Consider the following 23,609-nt stretch of genomic DNA (forward strand, 5'->3'; position numbering starts at 1 on the left):
CCAGAAGACCATCATTGTAAATAAGAATTGCAAATTTGTTCTTGCCTAGTTAAATAAAGGTTAAATAAAATAATGGTCGAGAGCTGAGGCGGAGGGTTGTGTGTGTGTGGTCTGGGATTTGGCTGACTGTTTGTGGAACACTTCAACACAACATTCTTACTGTACTATACACATACGCCATCCACAGATAGGCCTCGTCTATTATAAATCCACTGATAACTTTACGATGGGGAAATTCACTAGCAATGATCCTACCAGTGCTGGGACTTTAATACAGTGCAGTTATTGGTCATGAAGCAGAGGTCGCATCAAGGTAATCAACAAGGTAATCAACATCACTATGAAGAGTGTGTCCTGTGTTTCTAAAAGTCTGTTGCCAAAAGTGTCATGTTGTTTAGGTGTATTCCTGCTGTATTCCTGCTGTATTCCGGGCATGCGGAGGGTAACAAATACAATTTGATTTGAGGTCTAGATGTTTGTCCATCTTTCTAAAACCCTCCTCTACGGGCCGACGTTCGGGACGTCAAACCCTCCTCTACGGGCCGACGTTCTGGATGTAAAAGATAAAAAAAAAACTGTTGAGAGGAGGGGGGACTGCCTGTGAGCGTTTGATGTTTTCCTCAGCGTGCGTATTCTGTGTGCGTATGTGGATGCGTGTTGCTGGGGAACGTAGGGAGGGAGCTCAAAGCCTTTTTCTTTCTGCAGGTTAGCTAACCAGGGGAAGCCAACTGAGCGAGTGAATCAAACTTCTTAAAAACGGAGAAACCTGAAAGTACTGCATGTCAGGATTAGACGTCGACCGATTATGATTTTTCAAAGCCGACACCGATTATTGGAGGACCAAAAAAGCCGATACCGATTAATCAGCTGATTTAAAAAAAAAATGTATTTGTAATAATGAATGAACACTTATTTTAACTTAATATAATACATCAATAAAATAAATTTAGCCTCAAGTAAATAATGAAACATGTTTAATTGGGTTTAAATAATGCAAAAACAAAGTATTGGAGAATGTAAAAGTGCAATATGTGCTATGTAAGAGAGCTAACGTTTCTGTTCCTTGCTCAGAACATGAGAACATATGAAAGCTGGTGGTTCCTTTTAACGAGTCTTCAATATTACCAGGTAAGAAGTTTTAGGTTGTAGTTATTATAGGACTATTTCCCTCTATACCATTTGTATTTCATTAACCTTTGACTATTGAATGTTCTTATAGGCACTTTAGTATTGCCAGTGTAACAGTATAGCTTCCGTCCCTCTCCTCGCTCCTCCCTGGGCTTGAACCAGCAACACAATGATAATAGCCACCATCGAAGCAGCGTTACCCATGCAGAGCAAGGGAAATAACCACCCCAAAGCGAGTGACGTTTGAAACGCTATTAGCGCGCGCCAACTAGCTAGCCATTTCCCTTCGGTTACACCAGCCTCATCTCAGGAGTTGATAGGCTTGAAGTCATAAACAGCGCAATGCTTGACGCACAACGAAGAGCTGCTGGCAAAACGCACAAAAGTGCTGTTTGAATGAATGTTTACGCGCCTGCTTCTGCCTACCACCGCTCAGTCAGATACTTAGATACTTGTATGCTCAGTCAGATTATATGCAACGCAGGACACGCTAGATAATATCTAGTAATATCATCAACCATGTGTAGTTAACTAGTGATTATGATTGATTGTTTTTTATAAGATAAGTTTAATGCTAGCTAGCAACTTACCTTGGCTTACTGCATTCGTGTAACAGGCAGGCTTCTTGTGGAGTGCAACGAGAGAGAGGTAGGTCGTTATTGCGTTGGACTAGTTAACTGTAAGGTTGCAAGATTAGATCCCCCGAGCTGACAATGTGAAAATCTGTCGTTCTGCCCCTGAACATGGCAGTTAACCCACCGTTTCTAGGCCGTCATTAAAAGTAAGAATGTGTTCTTAACTGACTTGCGTAGTTAAATAAAGGTAAAAATATATATATATATATTCAACCAGTAAAATGGCTCTTTGGCTAGCTTTTGCTACAGCCTATATCAATGAGCGTTAGCATTCTAGCTAACAACTGCTGCATCCAAAACAGTTATTTTGCAATGATCACAACCGAATATAATCTTAGCGACGTTTCAAGCAAGAATCAAAACATCATTGTAAGCGTAAGTTATTTTGTTTAGCCTAAGATTGATGTTTTTATTTTTTCTATGTTGAATGGGTGCAGAGCGCGACACCCCCTGGACAGGACACTAGTCTATCACCTCAGTACACCCCCTGGACAGGACACTAGTCTATCCCCTCAGTACACCCCCTGGACAGGACACTAGTCTATCCCCTCAGTACACCCCCTGGACAGGACACTAGTCTATCCCCTCAGTACACCCCCTGGACAGGACACTAGTCTATCACAGGGCCTTCACCCCTTAATGCTGAGTGCCAAGCAGTAACAGAGGGAGTCAAATGACCTAGACATTCTCACAAGGTCTAATACACTGAACAGAGGTTGAATTTCACTAGTGGTTGGTTCCCAAATGTCTTTCAGACATTTATAAAACACACTCCAGATATCTAAAACTAGGGTTGCAAAATTCATGGTACTTTCAATAAATTCCCTGGTTTTCCAGAAATCCTGGTTGGAAGATTCACGGAATCGGAAGGGAATAAGAAGGAAATCCGGAAACGGGATTTCTGGAAAACCAGGGAATTTATTGAAAGTTCCCAGAATCCTATTTAATAGCCTATCAGACAAACAGGAGAAAGCCTTCCAATAGCAGACATGTTTCTTTGGACTACTCAAAGGCAGAGGTTGACTTAAATCTTAGACACTGTATTCCATAGAATGGAAACGTGGGCTGTAGCCTAACTGAACTCGTATTCAAAGCAATGTTTCTATCCACTCAGCCCAGTCACATGCTGTAATGGACCTGAAACGCATGAAAACTACACAACGCAGTGTAGGTCAATGTAATTAGGTACAGAGACCCCCACCTTCCATCTTCAAAGGCCACCTGGCACCGATTATACAGCCCCACCCTACCACCACCCTGTGTGTGTGTGTGTGTGTGTGTCCGTATTAACAGTAAATTATTGTCACTAGGTAGGTAATCCCCATCAAACACACCCAGGGGAGGGGAGAGAGGGGCCTAGAGAGAGAGAGAGAGAGAGAGAGAGAGAGAGAGAGAGAGAGAGAGAGGTGTACTGACTCCAGTAGGCAGTACTGGGATGTAGGCTACTGGTGACAGATGGAGAGACTGGGAGATGGAGAGGAGGGGAGAGAGGGGCCTAGAGAGAGAGAGAGAGACAGAGAGAGAGAGGTGTACTGACTCCAGTAGGCAGTGCTGGGATGTAGGCGACTGGTGACAGATGGAGAGACTGGGAGATGGAGAGGGGAGGCGTTCAAGTTACAGGCTCATCAATAATTCACTGAGGTGAACACAGTCCGACAGCGGACAGGCAACAAACGGCACACACACACATCGCATGCGCTCAAAACCACACGGACACACTCACACCCTGCCTAGGTACTACTTCCTGCCAGTAGAAAACACACTGTGTGACCTTCCCAGAAACCAACCAACCGTTCCAGTGACCAGCAGCTTGAGGAAAGTGTGGCTCACTTGACTCACTCTGCACAGGAAAACAGCAGGGAGGGGGGCTGACCTGATGGGGGCAGACTGATCATAAATCTGTGCCTAAAGCACAGCCTGTACTGGCAGCAGCAGCCCCTGAGAGAGATTGAGGAGAGACTGGGGGATATGGGGAGGAGAGAACTACTCCCAGCCCTCCTCTCTAACCCTAACTACCAGCCCTCCTCTCTAACCCCAACTACTCCCAGCCCTCCACTCTAACCCCAACTACTACTCCCAGCCCTCCTCTCTAACCCCAACTACTACTCCCAGCCCTCCACTCTAACCCCAACTACTACTCCCAGCCCTCCTCTCTAACCCCAACTACTACTCCCAGCCCTCCTCTCTAACCCCAACTACTACTCCCAGCCCTCCTCTCTAACCCCAACTACTACTCCCAGCCCTCCTCTCTAACCCCAACTACTACTCCCAGCCCTCCACTCTAACCCCAACTACTACTCCCAGCCCTCCTCTCTAACCCCAACTACTACTCCCAGCCCTCCTCTCTAACCCCAACTACTACTCCCAGCCCTCCTCTCTAACCCCAACTACTACTTTTTCACTTACCAAATCTGAGGGGTGAAAGACAACATCATAAATGTTGTGTTCACAATACAAACTACTTCATTTCAGTAAGGCTAACTTTATTGGAGTTAGTGAAGTTCCAAAATGCTGATTTTGGGACAGTTTTAGCATCCCCCTAATGGTTTTAGTTAGCATTGGGGGGAAAGCTGATCCTAGATCTGTACCTTGGGCACCCGAGTGGCGCAGCGGTCTAAGACACTGCATCTCAGTGTTAGAGGCATCACTAGAGACACCCTGGTTCGAATCCAGGCTATATCAAAACCGGCCTTGATTGGGAGTCACATAGGCCAGCGCACAACTTGCCCAGTGTCGTTTGATTTGGTCGGTGAAGGCCGTCACTGTAAATAAGAATATGTTCTTAACTGACTTGCCTAGTTAAATAAAGGTTAAATAATATATATAAAACCCAGGGGAAACTTCACAGGAGCAGCATTTGTAATGTTGTGAACTGCTAGACTAAAAGGTAGAGCTTCAGAACACAAACCACAAACAGAATTAGTCGTTAAATGTTTCTCCAGAAGCAAACTGCCCCCGTGTCCAGATTTGACATTTTCTTTCAGCTCAGGTGTTGGCAGGTATGTCCTTCCATGTATGAATGACCTCATGTGCGTAATTAAGACAGAGAGGGATGGAGAAGTAGGGAAAGAGGGAAGCAGAGAGGGGTGGAGATGTAGAGAAAGAGGGAAGCAGAGAGGGATGGAGATGTAGAGAAAGAGGGAAGCAGAGAGGGATGGAGAAGTAGGGAAAGAGGGAAGCAGAGAGGGATGGAAAAGTAGGGAAAGAGGGAAGCAGAGAGGGTGATGGACTGTTTGGAATATACCTAAAGAATTAGAAGGGAAGAAGTAGAGAGACAGAGAGCGAGAGAGAGACTGGGATAGACTCAAGGTGTAGAGACTAAGAAAGAGAGACCAACAGTCTAATCTGCTCCCAGCAATGTGGAAAAACGTTTGATGATGTTTTACCAGGCCTTTGTCTTTCTTTCCCCACTAACAGAAATGACAGTAAAAACATACCCACTGTCTGACCCACTTTCCATGACAAACCCTGGTAATCCTCCATCTCACATGCACAAACCCAGCACACTGAATGGAGCGAATAAGCTGAACTGAAGAGTAGTGTGCCAAGCTTCACATACACTGCAGAGTGTAGCCTACAGCCTAGCCTAAGCTGCTCAGATGTCCCTAGCCTCATACACGCACAGTTACGACCTGGGGAACTCACCCAGGCATGTCATTCAGAGTACAGACTCATAAGCTTACAGTATGCACGAACGTAAGCAAAAAACACACACGTACACACCCACAGTTATGACCTGGGGAACTACCCAGGCATTCCATTCAGAGTACAGGCACATACAGAGGGCACACACACACAGGCCAAAACACACAGGCCTACAGTGTGTTAACACAAACGCACAGTACCAAGCCTCATGACGCAACAGTTCCAGAGAACAGCACACATCACATACACACACAGAATTGAAAAATTGAAAACCGGATTGATGGATATCTTACACTCTGGATAGGTGGGGGTTCCTACAGACACACTGGATAGGTGGGGGTTCCTACAGACACTCTGGATAGGTGGGGGTTCCTACAGACACTCTGGATAGGTGGGGGTTCCTACAGACACTCTGGATAGGTGGGGGTTCCTACAGACACACTGGATAGGTGGGGGTTCCTACAGACACACTGGATAGGTGGGGGTTCCTACAGACACACTGGATAGGTGGGGGTTCCTACAGACCCACAGATTCAATAGAGGACAGATTCCCCCCCCCCCCCTCAGACCCTCTGGAGTGGGACAGACCCCCCCCCTCCCTCAGACCCTCTGGGGTGGGAAGGGGTGTGTGTATTACTATCCTTGAGGGTATTGGAAATGCCCAAAGTCCCCACTAGGATATTAAAACAAGTCCCCGCTAGGATAGTAAAGCAAGTCCCCGCTAGGATAGTAAAACAAGTCCCCGCTAGGATAGTAAAACAAGTCCCCGCTAGGATAGTAAAACAAGTCCCCGCTAGGATAGTAAAACAAGTCCCCGCTAGGATAGTAAAACAAGTCCCCGCTAGGACAGTGAAACAAGTCCCCGCTAGGATAGTAAAACAAGTCCCCGCTAGGATAGTAAAACAAGTCCCCGCTAGGATAGTAAAACAAGTCCCCGCTAGGATAGTAAAACAAGTCCCCGCTAGGATAGTAAAACAAGTCCCCGCTAGGATAGTAAAACAAGTCCCCGCTAGGATAGTAAAACAAGTCCCCACTGGGATAGTAAAACAAGTCCCCGCTAGGATAGTAAAACAAGTCCCCACTGGGATAGTAAAACAAGTCCCCACTAGGATAGTCCCCGCTAGGATAGTAAAACAAGTCCCCGCTAGGATAGTAAAACAAGTCCCCACTGGGATAGTAAAACAAGTCCCCACTAGGATAGTCCCCGCTAGGATAGTAAAACAAGTCCCCGCTAGGATAGTAAAACAAGTCCCCGCTAGGATAGCAAAACAAGTCCCCGCTAGGATAGTAAAACAAGTCCCCGCTAGGATAGTAAAACAAGTCCCCGCTGGGATAGTAAAACAAGTCCCGCTGGGATAGTAAAACAAGTCCCCGCTAGGATAGTAAAACAAGTCCCCGCTAGGATAGTAAAACAAGTCCCCGCTAGGATAGTAAAACAAGTCCCCGCTAGGATAGTAAAACAAGTCCCCGCTAGGATAGTAAAACAAGTCCCCGCTGGGATAGTAAAACAAGTCCCCGCTAGGAGAGTAAAACAAGTCCCCACTGGGATAGTAAAACAAGTCCCCACTAGGATAGTCCCCGCTAGGATAGTAAAACAAGTCCCCGCTAGGATAGTAAAACAAGTCCCCACTAGGATAGTCCCCGCAAGGATAGTAAAACAAGTCCCCGCTAGGATAGTAAAACAAGTCCCCGCTAGGATAGTAAAACAAGTCCCCACTAGGATAGTCCCCGCTAGGATAGTAAAACAAGTCCCCGCTAGGATAGCAAAACAAGTCCCCGCTAGGATAGCAAAACAAGTCCCCGCTAGGATAGTAAAACAAGTCCCCGCTGGGATAGTAAAACAAGTCCCCGCTGGGATAGTAAAACAAGTCCCCGCTGGGATAGTAAAACAAGTCCCCGCTAGGATAGTAAAACAAGTCCCCGCTAGGATAGTAAAACAAGTCCCCGCTAGGATAGTAAAACAAGTCCCCGCTAGGATAGTAAAACAAGTCCCCGCTAGGATAGTAAAACAAGTCCCCGCTAGGATAGTAAAACAAGTCCCCGCTAGGATAGTAAAACAAGTCCCCGCTAGGATAGTAAAACAAGTCCCCACTGGGATAGTCCCCACTAGGATAGTCCCCGCTAGGATAGTAAAACAAGTCCCCGCTAGGATAGTAAAACAAGTCCCCGCTAGGATAGTAAAACAAGTCCCCGCTAGGATAGTAAAACAAGTCCCCACTGGGATAGTAAAACAAGTCCCCGCTAGGATAGTAAAACAAGTCCCCGCTAGGATAGTAAAACAAGTCCCCGCTAGGATAGTAAAACAAGTCCCCGCTGGGATAGTAAAACAAGTCCCCACTGGGATAGTCCCCACTAGGATAGTAAAACAAGTCCCCGCTAGGATAGTAAAACAAGTCCCCGCTAGGATAGTAAAACAAGCCCACGCTAGGATAGTAAAACAAGCCCACGCTAGGATAGTAAAACAAGCCCACGCTAGGATAGTAAAACAAGCCCACGCTAGGATAGTAAAACAAGGCACATTATCCCTAGTGGGGACATTTCCCACATCCCCAGAAGGACAAACGCTATTTTAAGTTCAGGGGTTAGGTTTTGTGTTTTGGTTACAATTAGGGCTAAGTTCAGGAGTCAGGTTAAGGCTAGGTACCCACAAGGATAGTAGAACACATGGTGGTGGTGGTGTTTGTGTGTGTGTACATCCACAAGTTTAAAAACAAAACATATTCTGACCAAAAATCAGTTTGTAAACAACATGTTTACCCGTGACAATGCAATGACGACAACGTTTGTAGCTAAACAATAGCTGAGTGGCAAGTCAAATCACCATTCGAGCTATTGATCCGCAATGAAACAAGAGATAAGATAATTGGAAAGGGTGAACCAAATGATTGATACGACAACGGGACATGGATGTCAAAAAGGCGGATCCAAGTCATTGACAGACCGGACCAACAAAGGCAGAAGCAGGGATAGCCAACAGATCAGATGCTTGAACGAGGGAATGTTATCCCATTTCAACTTGAGATGCAAAACCTAGTTTGTTAGTTAGCTCAGTTGGTAGACAAAGCCGGAATAGTGCGTTCGATTCCCGGGACCACCATGCGTAAAAACGTAAGGATTTATGACTAAATAGCTTTGGATACATTACAATGACCCAAAAATAAATAGTTATGATTAACGTTAAGAGAAGATTTGGTTATAGCCTAAATTATGACCATTATTAGTTAGCTAGCTAGGTTGAGAGGAATAACTAGCTACTCTAACGTTAACGTTACCTGGCACATCTCTCCACCAGCAAGCAATCATATTAGCTAGCTAGCCTACTGTCCCTTATGTTAGCTAGCCAGCGGGTTCACAAAGGGAAATAGGAGATTGTCAACTGATTGGCAAGCTAATATGGTTAGTTATCTTGTGTAAACGAGAGGGAGGTTATTGTTAGGTAGTTTTACTTACAGCGGAGTCGATGCGCTCCTCCTGCCGAGACACACCACTCAGTGAGCGGGTGACAACCATCTACCACCCGCCGCTTCCGACCAAGTTCGTTGAGTTCGCTTGTTTACCAGCTAACAAAGGCAATTTGTCAACAAATCTCAATGTTTGATACAAAAAAAACAGTCAGAATGGCCAATCATTCGTGTTAGCTTTCTTCCTGTACAAAGTTACATTCCCCCAAATGTTTTTTTTAATGCTTCGCTCTCCGTGCAGACAGCAGAATAATATGTTGGAGGTGTGTTGAACATAAACAGAAACGTCTCGTTTTGAATTGTAGCGTACTCCGATCCGAGAAAATCCTGCCGCGTATGATGCGAAAGGGATTGTGGATATCGTAGTTGAGCTCTCGACCTAACAAGGCACCGCAGAGTATCTAAACCTGTCATAGAAGCCACCATGCAAGTACTTGTTTTGAAATGTGACGTGCAAGTTGTTTATATATTATGCATTCGTGTGGTAGCCTACAGCGAATGTAATGAAACTGAGTAAAACCACGCAGTCCGTCAAAGAAGACGAAAAAGCATGTACCCTCTTCGGCCTAACTCCCACCTATCTGAGATACCTACTGCAGCCCTCTAGTCCCCAAAGCACACACATCCCTGCGTTGCTCCTCTTTTCAGCTCTCTGCAGCTAGCGACTGGAACGAGCTGCCATAAACACTGGACAGTTGAATCTCTTCAATCATGGACACTCTTAGTGACAGTTGGACTGCTCTGCATGATGCATTGTTGTCTCTACCTTCTTGCCCTTTGTGCTGTTGTCTCTACCTTCTTGCCCTTTGTGCTGTTGTCTATGCCCAACCATGTTTGTACCATGTTTTGTCCCACTGCCATGTTGTTGTCATGTTGTGTTGCTACCATGCTGTGTTGTCATGTTGCGTTGCTACCATGCTGTGTTGTCATGTTGCGTTGCTACCATGCTGTGTTGTCATGTTGTGTTGCTACCATGTTGTTGTCATTTTGTGTTGCTACCATGCTGTTGTCATGTTGTGTTGCTACCATGTTGTTGTCGTGTTGTGTTGCTACCATGCTGTGTTGTCATGTTGTGTTGCTACCATGCTGTGTTGTCATGTTGTGTTGCTACCATGCTGTGTTGTCATGTGTTGCTACCATGCTGCGTTGTCATGTGTTGCTACCATGCTGTGTTGTCATGTTGTGTTGCTACCATGCGGTGTTGTCATGTTGTGTTGCTACCATGCTGTGTTGTCATGCTACCATGCTGTGTTGTCATGTTGTGTTGCTACCATGCTGTGTTGTCATGTTGTGTTGCTACCATGCTGTGTTGTCATGTTGTGTTTCTACCATGCTGTGTTGTCATGTTGCGTTGCTACCATGCTGTGTTGTCATGTTGCGTTGCTACCATGCTGTGTTGTCATGTTGCGTTGCTACCATGCTGTGTTTCTACCATGCTGCGTTGCTACCATGCTGTGTTTCTACCATGCTGTGTTGTCATGTTGTGTTGCTACCATGTTGTTGTCATTTTGTGTTGCTACCATGCTGTTGTCATGTTGTGTTGCTACCATGTTGTTGTCGTGTTGTGTTGCTACCATGCTGTGTTGTCATGTTGTGTTGCTACCATGCTGTGTTGTCATGTTGTGTTGCTACCATGCTGTGTTGTCTCTCTTGTTGTGTTGCTACCATGCTGTGTTGTCATGTGTTGTTGACATGCTATGTTGTTGTCTAAGGTCTCTCTTTATGCAGTGTTGTCTCTCTTGTTGTGATGTGTATTTTGTCCTATATTTGTATTTTATTTTTAACACCAACCCCGTCCCCACAGGAGGCCTTTTGTTAGGCCGTCGTTGTAAATAAGAATCTGTTCTTAACTGACTTGCCTAGTTAAGTAAAAGTTTTTTTTTAAAGCAGAAAAGGGCAATATAATATTGCTCATTCAGGTGAACCTAGTCATTTTACTGGTCTTATGTCAATCAAACCGTATGTGACAAGGCAGGAACCAAAGTTTTGGTCAGTGTTTCCCAAGGGACGCTACTTACTGGGGAGCATTTAAAATGGTATTAAACCACACCCCATGAACTTGTGCAGATGAACGTTTTTGTGATGTGTCGTCCATGCTGAATGGTTGCTATGTACATTTATGTTGTGGGGTGTGGTCCTGTGTTCTGAGATGGTATGTTTCTTTGTCAGTGCTTGTTCGTAGTGAGCCGTAGGCGCTTGAATATCAGGTCATGTTTCTGTGGATAGATCCCAGCTCTCAAACTCTAGGCAGAATTCTGCCTTCTCCCTACAGTTTTCAGCAGTTAACTTCGCCCATGACTGGCTCATGTGAACTACAATCCCGATGCTGTTGAGAAATGTCAATAATCATTGCTTGCGATACTGCTTTCGAAACACATGGCCCTTTCATCAGCGAGGAATAATCTTTCAAATAAAAATGATACTTACTGCAACAGTTTTGCACAGATCCACCCAGCTATGGGTGCCTCCAACCGCCAGAACTATTCTCCAGTTAACCTTTACACACAGGTGTTCGGAGCACACTAGATGGCAATTTTAGCACAGGTGGTCGCCTCAGTCCTCCGTCTGGTTTCCATAAACAAGCACTGTCACATGGAGATATGTGTGGAAGCTCTAACCCGCATCCTATGAGGGCGTGTATCAATTGAACCTTTTTGTTTTTTTAAAATAAATTCTCACTGATATAAAAGATAAGGCCCTTATGCAAGAGTATAAGGACTTTATGGGTTGACTGGCCCTCTGCTGTTGTGCCGGGCTGAACAACATCTACCTGTGACCATATTCATGATACAGAACTCCCTACCTTATTGCTGAGGTATAGATCTTGGGTTCGATAGATCCCAGCCCGTTATATAATCTCGCTCTACTCCAGACCTTCATGCCACACAGATGTATCATTGTATATGTGGCAAATTCCCTCAAATGTAGTATACTATATAGGGAATACTAGGCTGCTAACTTCATTTGGGACTCTCTCTCTCCCACAGAGGAGTTTGAGACAGGCTGTAACAAGCCACTGAAGTCTGGTTGCATGGGACTCACGGTCTACTGCCCTCACAGCCGATGGTGGACACTCATCGTGTGTGACAAATATGTCACCCGTGTGAACCTGTTCTATAGATGCCAGCACCCTAGATGTCATTGGAAGGGTGAAATTGAATGGAGTCATAACATAAGCCTACAGGCAGAGAGGACTTTCCTTCTCATTCCCTAGGAGGGTGTTTGTGCTTGTTTGTTTGTGTGTGTTTGAGAGAGAGAGTGTTTGTGTGTGTGTGTGTTTGAGAGAGAGAGAGTGAGAGTGTGTGTGTGTTTGAGAGTGAGAGTGTGTGCGTGTTTGAGAGTGAGATAGTGTGTGTGTGTGTGTTTGAGAGTGAGATAGTGTGTGTGTGTGTGTGTGTTTGAGAGAGAGAGTGAGATAGTGTGTGTGTGTGGTGTGTGTTTGTTTGAGAGAGAGAGTGAGAGTGTGTGTGTTTGAGTGAGAGTGTGTGTGTGTGTGTGTTTGTTTGAGAGAGAGTGAGATAGTGAGTGTGTGTGTGTTTGAGAGAGAGTGAAATTGTGTGTGTGTTTGAGAGTGAGATAGTGAGTGTGTGTGTGTTTGAGAGAGACTGAGATAGTGAGTGAGTGTGTGTGTTTGAGAGAGAGTGAGATAGTGAGTGTGTGTGTGTGTGTTTGAGAGAGATAGTGTGTGTGTCCATGCCAGCGTTTGTCTGTCTGTGTAGTGTTGGAGAGTAAATTCATTACATATAATCAGTTACATGTCATCTAATTACAACAACAAAAAACTGAGCGAGTCTGACCACAAGTCAGAGATCACTATGATGACATCAAATGTGTTGAGATGGATCCTTTTTCTCTTCTTCTAATGCCTCTTAAGGGGAAAGTAATCCAAAAGTAACTACAAGTAATCAGATTACGTTACTGAGTTTGGGTAATGCAAAATATATGTAACTGATTATAATTTGGATAGCTAACTAGTAGTAACTATAACTATAGAAAGTAACTTAGCCTGCGTACGTGCGTGCGTACGTGTCTCCTACACCAGTGGTTCCTAAACTGTGGGTCGGAGACCCACTTGTGGGTCGCGGGATGACATTGCCACCCCAAGAAATACATTTTCGGGATAGAAAAATGCTTTCAGTGTAAACATTAACTAAAACCAAATATGAAGTATGTAAAAAGATAATGGACCTATACATTTGACAATAATAGCCTATATTCTTTGAGAATTTAAAAACAAATCAACTTTAAAAATCCAAATGTTTCTCTCAGCTCAATGGAAAAGTGTATAGAATTTCAGGAAATTGGATTTAAAATTGCAACATTTCTTTCAGCGCCATGCCAGGATGTGTGGAATTGCAGGAGAATAGCTTAGAAACCAACATTTTCTCTAATATTTTTTACTTATTCTTTGGTCTGTGTATGTTTTTTAGGGGGTTTTCGGCTCAAAATACACCTCAATTCGTGGGTCACAAAGGAAGAAAACCTGGGGACCCTTGTTCTACACCTTACATGGAATCCAAGTTGATCCCCTGGATGAGGTCAGTGGGACAATTCAACTGGGGCCAAAGACAGATTAAATACTCATTAAACTAGGCCGTGGTCAAGGTCGTCAAAAACACACGCTTCCTCACCCCTCTCACTGTCAGAGGACTATAAAACACACAGCTACGGCCTGGGCTGTGGATTTGATTCTCACGGGGGATCAGTATGAAAATGTATGCACTCGCTAATGTATGTCTGATAAATGACTCAAATATATATTTTTATGTAAGCGTGTTCGGTAAGGGCTTAGAGAGAGAAAGAGCATGTATGTAGTCCCTGCTGTAGTCCCATGTCCCATCCTATTCCCTATGTAGTGCCCAGAGCTCTGGTCAACAGCTACGGCCCCCTATTCCCTATTTTAACCAGAGCTCTGGGCACTACATAGGGAATAGGATGGGACATGGGACTACAGCAGGGACTACACACATACTCTCTCTCTAAGCCTTTACCGAACACGCTTACATAAAAATATCTATTTTAGTCATGTATCAGACGCTCTGCAACTTACAGTAGTGAGTGCATACATTTTCATACTGGTCCCCTGCAACATACAGTAGTGAGTGCATACATTTTCATACTGGTCCCCTGCAACATACAGTAGTGAGTGCATACATTTTCATACTGGTCCCCTGCAACATACAGTAGTGAGTGCATACATTTTCATACTGGTCCCCTGCAACATACAGTAGTGAGTGCATACATTTTCATACTGGTCCCCTGCAACATACAGTAGTGAGTGCATACATTTTCATACTGGTCCCCTGCAACATACAGTAGTGAGTGCAAACATTTTCATACTGGTCCCCTGCAACATACAGTAGTGAGTGCATACATTTTCATACTGGTCCCCTGCAACATACAGTAGTGAGTGCAAACATTTTCATACTGGTCCCCTGCAACATACAGTAGTGAGTGCAAACATTTTCATACTGGTCCCCAGTGAGAATCAAATCCACAGCCCAGGCGTTGCAAGTGCCACGCTCTACCAACCGAGCCACACGGGAACATACAGTACATAGGCCCATGTTCTAATCTCTGTTGACAAACGACCCGCCACTCCTGTTTATGTTGCCATAGCTACAACACCATCACAGCCCCTCCCTTGAACACGTCCAACGTTGGGACAGAGCACCTCTAGAGTCAAGGCCTGGGTTCAAATACTTTTTGATATAATTGTAAATACTTTAGCTGGTCCTTGATTGAGCTTGCTTGGCGCAATCGACCAATAGAATAGTTGCAACATGCAAACTTCACCCATGTGGCACGTGGTCTCTACGCCAGGCAGGCGAGGGGAAAATGCTACAAGTATTTAAAAGGTTGCAAATGGTATTTGAACACAGCAGGTCTGACACAGGCTCTTTGACTCCACATGTAAAAGCACACAGGCTGCTTCAGGTCTGATGGATGTTTAGCAAATAGTTATCTTTCCAAAAGGCCACTGAAGTGAATACACCTCTGTATGAGGACTCGTGAAACATCAAATTGGAACTCAAGAGTTACATCCTTGAAGGGGCTCAATTCAAAGAGACCACTGTGTTCAGTTCTGCTCGTACCAGGAGTGCATTTCAGGGTGTTGTTGTTGTTTTCGGAGCTAAAGCGACAAAACATAGCAACAACAGGATTGCATTCAGCAGCGTAAAGGGCACCTAAAGAACGTGTGTGTGTGTGTGTGTGTGTGTGTGTGTGTGTGTGTGGAGGGAAGCCTGGTGGTGTCACAGGATTATCACAGGCTTTGGTGTTTAGGGGCCGGCTCGTGCACTGTTGTCAGGCTGCCATGGAGACAGTAACCAGGAACACGTTTTTAGAATGTTTAGCATAATGGCGGGAACTTACAAGGAGCATGCGGATGACTGGGCAGAGTCACGTACCTGATCTACCTGTATTTGTGTAACACAGTTTGGTGAGATATAGAGAGAAGCTATTAGTAGAAGTTCAAGTGTTGGTCGTCTGTAGGTCACATGACACCAAGGGATTCACACCAATAGTAAAAGCCCATGCTCTAAATAAGACATCCAATTTAAATAAAGTGTCCTTGATTTTTGAACCAGGACCAATACCGTCAGACATCAATAGAAACAACACCGATCAAAATATAGATTTGAATACGATCAAACCAGGTCAAAATGAGTTACAGAATAACCTTTTAAAGGCTCATTAGGCACCAAACAAAAGTAAACAAACAGACTGGGACTGCCTGAAATTGTCCAATAACAAACCCTCATTATCATTCTAAAAACATTTGACCTCTTTTTCATGAAAACCAATTGGTAGCTACAGTCTTGTCCCATTGCTGAAACTCCTGTAAGGACTGCTAGGCCAAACCCTCCCATAACCCGGATGACGCTGGGTCAATTGTGTGCCACCTCATGGATCTCCCGGTCGCAGCTGGATGCAACACAGCCCAGGATCGAACCCGGATCTGTAGTGACGCCTCCAGCACTGCAATGAGGTGCCTTAGACCACTGCGCCACTCGGAAAGAAACCCACAATTTTGTTTTCTGTTGCACATCATTTTGAAAATGTTTGCTACAGTAACCCCCATAAGAGCTCAATAAGGGCAGGCCTAACCCCAATAGAACTCAATAAGGGTAGGTCTAACCCCCCCATAGAGCTCAATAAGGGCAGGCCTAACCCCCATAGAGCACAATAAGGGTAGGTATAACCCCCAATAGAGCTCAATAAGGGCAGGCCTAACCCCCATAGAGCTCAATAAGGGTGGGTATAACCCCCCCAATAGAGCTCAATAAGGGCAGGCCTAATCCCCATAGAGCTCAATAAGGGCAGGCCTAATCCCCATAGAGCTCAATAAGGGCAGGCCTAATCCCCATAGAGCTCAATAAGGGCAGGCCTAATCCCCATAGAGCTCAATAAGGGCAGGCCTAACCCCAATAGAACTCAATAAGGGTAGGTCTAACCCCCCCATAGAGCTCAATAAGGGCAGGCCTAACCCCCATAGAGCACAATAAGGGTAGGTATAACCCCCAATAGAGCTCAATAAGGGCAGGCCTAACCCCCATAGAGCTCAATAAGGGTGGGTATAACCCCCCCAATAGAGCTCAATAAGGGCAGGCCTAATCCCCATAGAGCTCAATAAGGGCAGGCCTAATCCCCATAGAGCTCAATAAGGGCAGGCCTAATCCCCATAGAGCTCAATAAGGGCAGGCCTAACCCCCATAGAGCTCAATAAGGGCAGGCCCAATCTCCATAGAGCTCAATAAGGGCAGGCCTAACCCCCATAGAGCTCAATAAGGGCAGGCCAAATCCCCATAGAGCTCAATAAGGGCAGCCCTAACCCCCATAGAGCTCAATAAGGGCAGGCCTAATCTCCATAGAGCTCAATAAGGGCAGGCCTAACCCCCATAGAGCTCAATAAGGGCAGGCCTAATCCCCATAGAGCTCAATAAGGGCAGACCTAACCCCCATAGAGCTCAATAAGGGCAGGCCTAACCCCCATAGAGCTCAATAAGGGCAGGCCTAACCCCCATAGAGCTCAATAAGGGCAGGCCTAATCCCCATAGAGCTCAATAAGGGCAGGCCTAACCCCCATAGAGCTCAATTAGGGCAGGCCTAACCCCCATAGAGCTCAATAAGGGCAGGCCTAACCCCCATAGAGCTCAATAAGGGTGGGTATAACCCCCATAGAGCTCAATAAGGGCAGGCCTAATCTCCATAGAGCTCAATAAGGGCAGGCCTAACCCCCATAGAGCTCAATAAGGGTGGGTATAACCCCCATAGAGCTCAATAAGGGGCAGGCCTAACCCCCATAGACGCACGCATATATTTGCAGCCAGCAAGTATCTGTAGGGTGCCATAAAAGGGAGGAGAACACAATGACCCTCTCTCTGCAATAAGATCACACCTTCTCTTTTTCACTCCCTCTGTTACCCTCTTCCTCTCCATCCCTCTTTATTTCTCTCCTCCCTTGCCTCTCTCCCCATTTCACATAGAACCATGCATGTGACTACACCTGACTGAGAAACACCCCCAGGTATAAACCATGCAGGTGACTAAACCCTGACTGGGAAACGCCCCCAGGTATAAACCATGCAGGTGACTACACCTGACTGGGCAATGCCCCCAGGTATAAACCATGCAGGTGACTAAACCCTGACTGAGAAACGCCCCCAGGTATAAACCATGCAGGTGACTACACCCTGACAGAGAAATGCCCCCAAGAACAAACCATGCATGTGACTAAACCCTGACTGAGAAACGCCCCATGTATAAACCATGCAGGTGACTAAACCCTGACTGGGAAACGCCCCCAGGTATAAACCATGCAGGTGACTAAACACTGACTGAAAAACGCCCCCAGGTATAAACCATACATGTGACTACACCTGACTGAGAAACGCCCCCAGGTATAAACCATGCAGGTGACTAAACCCTGAGAAACGCCCCCAGGTATAAACCATGCAGGTGACTACACCCTGACTGAGAAACGCCCCCAGGTATAAACCATGCAGGTGACTAAACCCTGACTGAGAAACGCCCCCAGGTATAAACCATGCAGGTGACTAAACCCTGAATGAGAAACGCCCCCAGGTATAAACCATGCAGGTGACTACACCTTGACTGGGAAACGCCCCCAGGTATAAACTATGCAGGTGACTAAACCCTGACTGAGAAACGCCCCCAGGTATAAACCATGGAGGTGACTACACCCTGACAGAGAAACGCCCCCAGGTATAAACCATGCAGGTGACTACACCCTGACAGAGAAACGCCCCCAGGTATAAACCATGCAGGTGACTACACCCTGACAGAGAAACACCCCCAGGTATAAACCATGCAGGTGACTACACCTGACTGAGAATCGCCCCCAGGTATAAACCATGCAGGTGACTAAACCCTGACTGAGAAACACCCCCAGGTATAAACCATGCAGGTGACTAAACCCTGACTGAGAAACGCCCCCAGGTATAAACCATGCAGGTGACTACACCTTGACTGGGAAACGCCCCCAGGTATAAACCATGCAGGTGACTAAACCCTGACTGAGAAACACCCCCAGGTATAAACCATGCAGGTGACTAAACCCTGACTGAGAAACGCCCCCAGGTATAAACCATGCAGGTGACTACACCCTGACAGAGAAACACCCCCAGGTATAAACCATGCTGGTGACTACACCCTGACTGAGAAACGCCCCCAGGTATAAACCATGCTGGTGACTAAACCCTGAATGAGAAACGCCCCCAGGTATAAACCATGCAGGTGACTACACCCTGACTGAGAAACGCCCCCAGGTATAAACCATGCAGGTGACTACACCCTGACTGAGAAACGCCTCCAGGTATAAACCATGCAACATGAGTCAGTAGACCACCATCAGCAGGAAAAACAACCCAACCAAAGACACGTTACTCATGAAGGTTTTATTGTTTCAGAGACATGAAGAGTATTTCAGAGCACGTTTGCTGTCACAGCATATACATGACGTCACAGAGGAGTATGGATCAGACCTGGGTTCAAATACTACACTGAACCAGAATATAAATGCAACAGGCAACAATTTCAAAGATTTTACTGAGTCACAGTTCATATAAGGAAATCAGTCAATTGAAATATATTAATTAGGCCCTAATCTATGGATTTCACATGACTGGGAGTACAGATATGCACCTGTTGGTCACAGATACCTTTAAAAAACAAAGGTAAGGCGTGGATCATAAAACCAGTCAGCATCTGGTGTGACCATCGTTTGCCTCATGCAGCGCGACACATCTCCTTCACATAGAGTTGATCAGGTTGTTGATTGTGGCCAGAGGAATGTTGTCCCGCTCCTCTTCCATGGCTGGGGGAAGTTGATGAATATTGGCGGGAACTGGAACACGCCATCCCAAAGATGCTGAATGGGTGGTGAGATGTCTGGTGAGCATGCAGGTCATGGAAGAACTAGAACATTTTCAGCTTCTAGGAATTGTGTACAGATCCTTGTGACCTGGATTCAGCATTATCATGCTGAAACATGAGGTGATGGCGGCGGATGAATGGCACGACAATGGGCCTTAGGATCTCGTCACGGTATCTCTGTGCATTCAAATTACAATCAGTAAATGCAATTGTGTTTGTTGTCCGTAGCTTAGGCCTCACCATACCACAACACCACCAGCACCATGTGGCACTCTGTTCACAACATTGACAGCAAACTGCTCACCCACACGAAGCCATACACACTGTCTGCTATCTGCCCGGTATAGTTGAAACCAGGATACATCTGTGAAGAGGACACTTCTCCATTGTGCCAGTGGCCATCGGAGGTGAGCATTTGCCCACTGAAGTGGGTTACGACGCCAAACTGCAGTCAGGTCAGGACCCTGGTGAGGACGACGAGCATACTGATGATCTACCCTGAGGCGGTTTCTGACAGTTTGTGCACAAATGTTTTTTGTTTTTGTTGTGCAAACCCAGTTTCATCAGCTGTCCAGTTGGCTGGTCTCAGAAGATCCCACAGGTGAAGAAGCCGGATGTGGAGGTCCTGGGCTAACGTGGTTACACGTGGTCTGTGGTTGTGAGGCCGGTTGAACGGAATGCCAAATTCTCTAAAATGATGTTGGAGGCGGCTTATGGTAGAGAAATTAAAATTAAATTCTTTGACAACAGCTCTGGTGGAGATTCCTGCAGTCAGCATGCCAATTGCACGCTCCCTCAAAACTTGAGACATCTGTGGCAAAACTGAACATTTTAGAGTGGCCTTTTATTGTCCCCAGCACAAGGTGTACCTGTGTAATGATCATGCTGTTTAATCAGCTTCTTGATATGCCACACCTGTCAGGTGGATGGATTATCTTGACAAAAGAGAAATGCTCACTAACTGGGATGGGAAAAAAATTGTGAACAAAATTTGAGAGAAATAAGCTTTTTGTGCATATGGAACATTTCTGGGAACTTTTATTTCAGCTCATAAAACAGAGGACCAACACTTCTTGCACTTATTTTTGTTCAGTATATTCAAAATACAGTAACTTAAAATCCTTTAGCTGGGCTCGATCATGTTTACCTGGCACAATGGAACCAATAGAATAGTTGCAAAACTGCAAACCCCGCCCATCTCGCATTCCAGACAGGCTAAAAGCAAAGGATGAAATGATTTGAAAGATTCCAAATAGTATTTGAACCCAGGTCTGGTGAGGATACTTATATAAAAGGCCCTTTGGGGGGGGGAACATGGAGGAGGTAGAAGTATAGGGTCACAGACACCAGCAGAGCTGACACTACGGCTGTGTTCCAAATGCCACCCTATTGCCTTTATAGTGCACTACCTTTGACCAGTACCCATAGGCCTCTGGTAAAAACGAGTGCACTATGTAGAGAATAGAGTGCCATTTGGGACGCACCCTATACATTATGGCAGCTAACACGTTACCTGAACCCTATGCCCTGGCATAAGGCCTACATATCATTGACAAAACAAATGACATGAATAGTCTTAAAATGATCTATAAGCTAGTTGGCTAGTGGTAACTAGCTGACCTAGATAAGTTTGGTGTCATGACAGTGTTAAGTCAGTTGTCATAAGCTGACATAACAGGTTATATATATATATTATGTCTGTTATAACAGGGCTACAATCTAATGAAGGATTTGATGGATTTCCAACCCCAATTCCAGTTTGTGTTATGACAGTGTTAAGTCAGTCGTCATAAGATAAGTCACAAGTCATTTGCAGTCACACGTGTTTATAACACCTGTTATGTCATTTGTAAGACACATACATTCCAGATGAATGTGGATGTGTCCCTGAAGATGTGGGAAATAGCAGCACGAGCAAACACATAAAAGGCAACAGAACGTGAGCAATACAGGAAACACAATAAATATGGAGTTCCACATGAATTAACACCTAATGAACTCAAAGGTTCAGCCGTGATGGTCCTTGACCTCTTGACCCCAATGCGGTACATATAAATATTTATGTCACTTTCCTCAATTTAAACTTGATTTGTATAACACTCTCTCTCTCTATAATACAAACTTGACTTTTCTAAAATATGCCACGTTAAACAAGGACGTTTAAGAATGCACCCCAAATGACAACCCTTTTCCTTATATGTATATATATATAGTGCACTACTTTTGACCAGGGCCCATAGGGGTCTGGGTCAAAAATAGTGCACTATGTAGGGAATAGGGTGCCATTTGGGAAGCACAGTAAATGTAACTTCTGCAGTCACCTTGAAAAGTTGCCTTACGGTCTAAAATTCACAATTCTGCAGAAAACATCAATCAATTGTGATTCATACAGTAACACACATGCTGGTGTAGATGCTTTAGCTACATAACTTAACATGGTACCTTCTCTATTATCATATTTATAAACCACAAACCGAGTGACCGTGAGCTATTTACAGCCTGTTGTCGGTTCAAGTCATCAGCACTTTGTCGGTTCGATGCGTGTAAACATATTTCTCAGTCAGTAATAGTGGTCAATGGCACGACTTTGAAGGATGGACACTAGAAATACAAGATATGAAATCTCAGAACCCCCGGAATACCACGGGCTGCTGTCAATCGTCCCCAAACCCAATAGAAACTCTGAAATATATAGAGAGCTCCCATTGGATCAGAGAAGTGGATTGATCCCGGCTCAGGGAAGTTAAGAGACCTCAATATCTGTTGTTGGACACTTTGATTTCACATATGGAATAATACATTATAATACCAGCAGTAATAAAACACAATGAATGGACATACTGGAGAGATGTTATTAAAACAGAACTGACTGGATACTCTTTGCTGTGGTACATGTCCAAGGGCTTTACCCAGCAGCCACCACTCTGTCCAGCAGCAGGGGGGTGATGGGAAGACAAAAGTAATTAAAAGCTGATGACCTTCTCAGGTAACACACACACACACACACTTTATTGTTGTATATTCATGTATTTTAGATGTGTGTGACTGTCCTTGTCTATCAGTGTACCACTGTTTTGTTACTTGTCATGTTTTGTGTTTTTGGTGGACCCCAGGAAGAGGAGCTGCTGCTTCTGCAAAAGATAACAGGGATCCCAATAAACAAACACGATCACTGACAGAACAGTCAACCACGACGGGACAAGCCCCATGCAATCACCATCAGGACAATCAATCAAACTGCCCTTTTTATAAGAGGTATGCTGCAAGCACAGGCACACAACAGACTCCAGAAATACAGCATTCCACCAATAACCAGAAGCCAAGGCTACTTCAGCAGCAAGCCAATACTGTGAGGTTAGATCACCTGGTAACCAAGAGACAGGGTCACCACTTCCTGTCAAAACAGGCAACAGGAAGCAAAACAGAACAAAATACAGATAGAGACCAGAGCTCATATCCACAAATAACCTCAGAATTGGTAGGCTGGTCTAGGATCAGGTCCCCTCCTGTCCATGTAATCTTATTCATTATGATTTAAATGGCAAAACTGGTCCTAGATCAGCACTTCCACTCTGCTTTATGAATTCAGACTCAGAGGCCCCTGGAAATAGCGGAGGACAAAAATAAGTTTCGTTTTTTTTTGTCCGACATTGAGTTTAGCATTTCAGTTCATCAAAATACACTTCTATCCATACTGTAGTGCAGATGGCATAGCTCCTCCCCCGTAGGTTCTACAGTCCACCTTCTGCTCGTCGCTCATTGGTTGGTGGGCGTGCCATGATGAGGTTAGCCAGTTGTCTGGTTTTCCCACAGTTAGTTGGGAAGTTTGCTCGCATGCTAATCGCACGGACGTGGACATCGTTCTGTGGCTGAGCGCCTGGACAGAGCCGGGCCGAGCCCCTGGACAGAGCCGGACCGAACCCCTGGACAGAGCCGGGCCGAGCCCCTGGACAGAGCCGGGCCGAGCCCCTGGACAGAGCCGGACCGAGCCCCTGGACAGAGCCGGGCCGAGCCCCTGGACAGAGCCGGACCGAGCCCCTGGACAGAGCCGGACCGAGCCCCTGGACAGAGCCGGACCGAGCCCCTGGACAGAGCCGGGCCGAACCCCTGGACAGAGCCGGACCGAGCCCCTGGACAGAGCCGGACCGAACCCTGGACAGAGCCGGGCCGAGCCCTGGACAGAGCCGGGCCGAGCCCTGGACAGAGCCGGGCCGAGCCCCTGGACAGAGCCGGGCCGAACCCCTGGACAGAGCCGGACCGAGCCCCTGGACTGAGCCGGGCCGAACCCCTGGACAGAGCCGGACCGAGCCCCTGGACAGAGCCGGACCGAACCCCTGGACAG

The 23,609-nt window shown here is 45.8% G+C and overlaps 1 protein-coding gene across 1 annotated transcript in view; it reads right to left on the reverse strand.

Annotated features, from left to right (window-relative positions):
- The window catches only part of LOC135536550 (E3 ubiquitin-protein ligase pellino homolog 1-like), a 41,031-nt gene extending 31,813 nt beyond the window's left edge, over nucleotides 1-9,218 (reverse strand). The window contains exon 1 of the mRNA XM_064962850.1: nucleotides 8,859-9,218. The gene's annotated coding sequence lies outside the window, so the exon portion shown is untranslated. The remainder of the gene's footprint in view (nucleotides 1-8,858) is intronic.
- Between the last annotated feature and the right edge of the window lie 14,391 nt (nucleotides 9,219-23,609).

The sequence above is a fragment of the Oncorhynchus masou genome, unplaced genomic scaffold, assembly GCF_036934945.1.
Source record: "Oncorhynchus masou masou isolate Uvic2021 unplaced genomic scaffold, UVic_Omas_1.1 unplaced_scaffold_631, whole genome shotgun sequence".
NCBI lineage: Eukaryota > Metazoa > Chordata > Actinopteri > Salmoniformes > Salmonidae > Oncorhynchus > Oncorhynchus masou.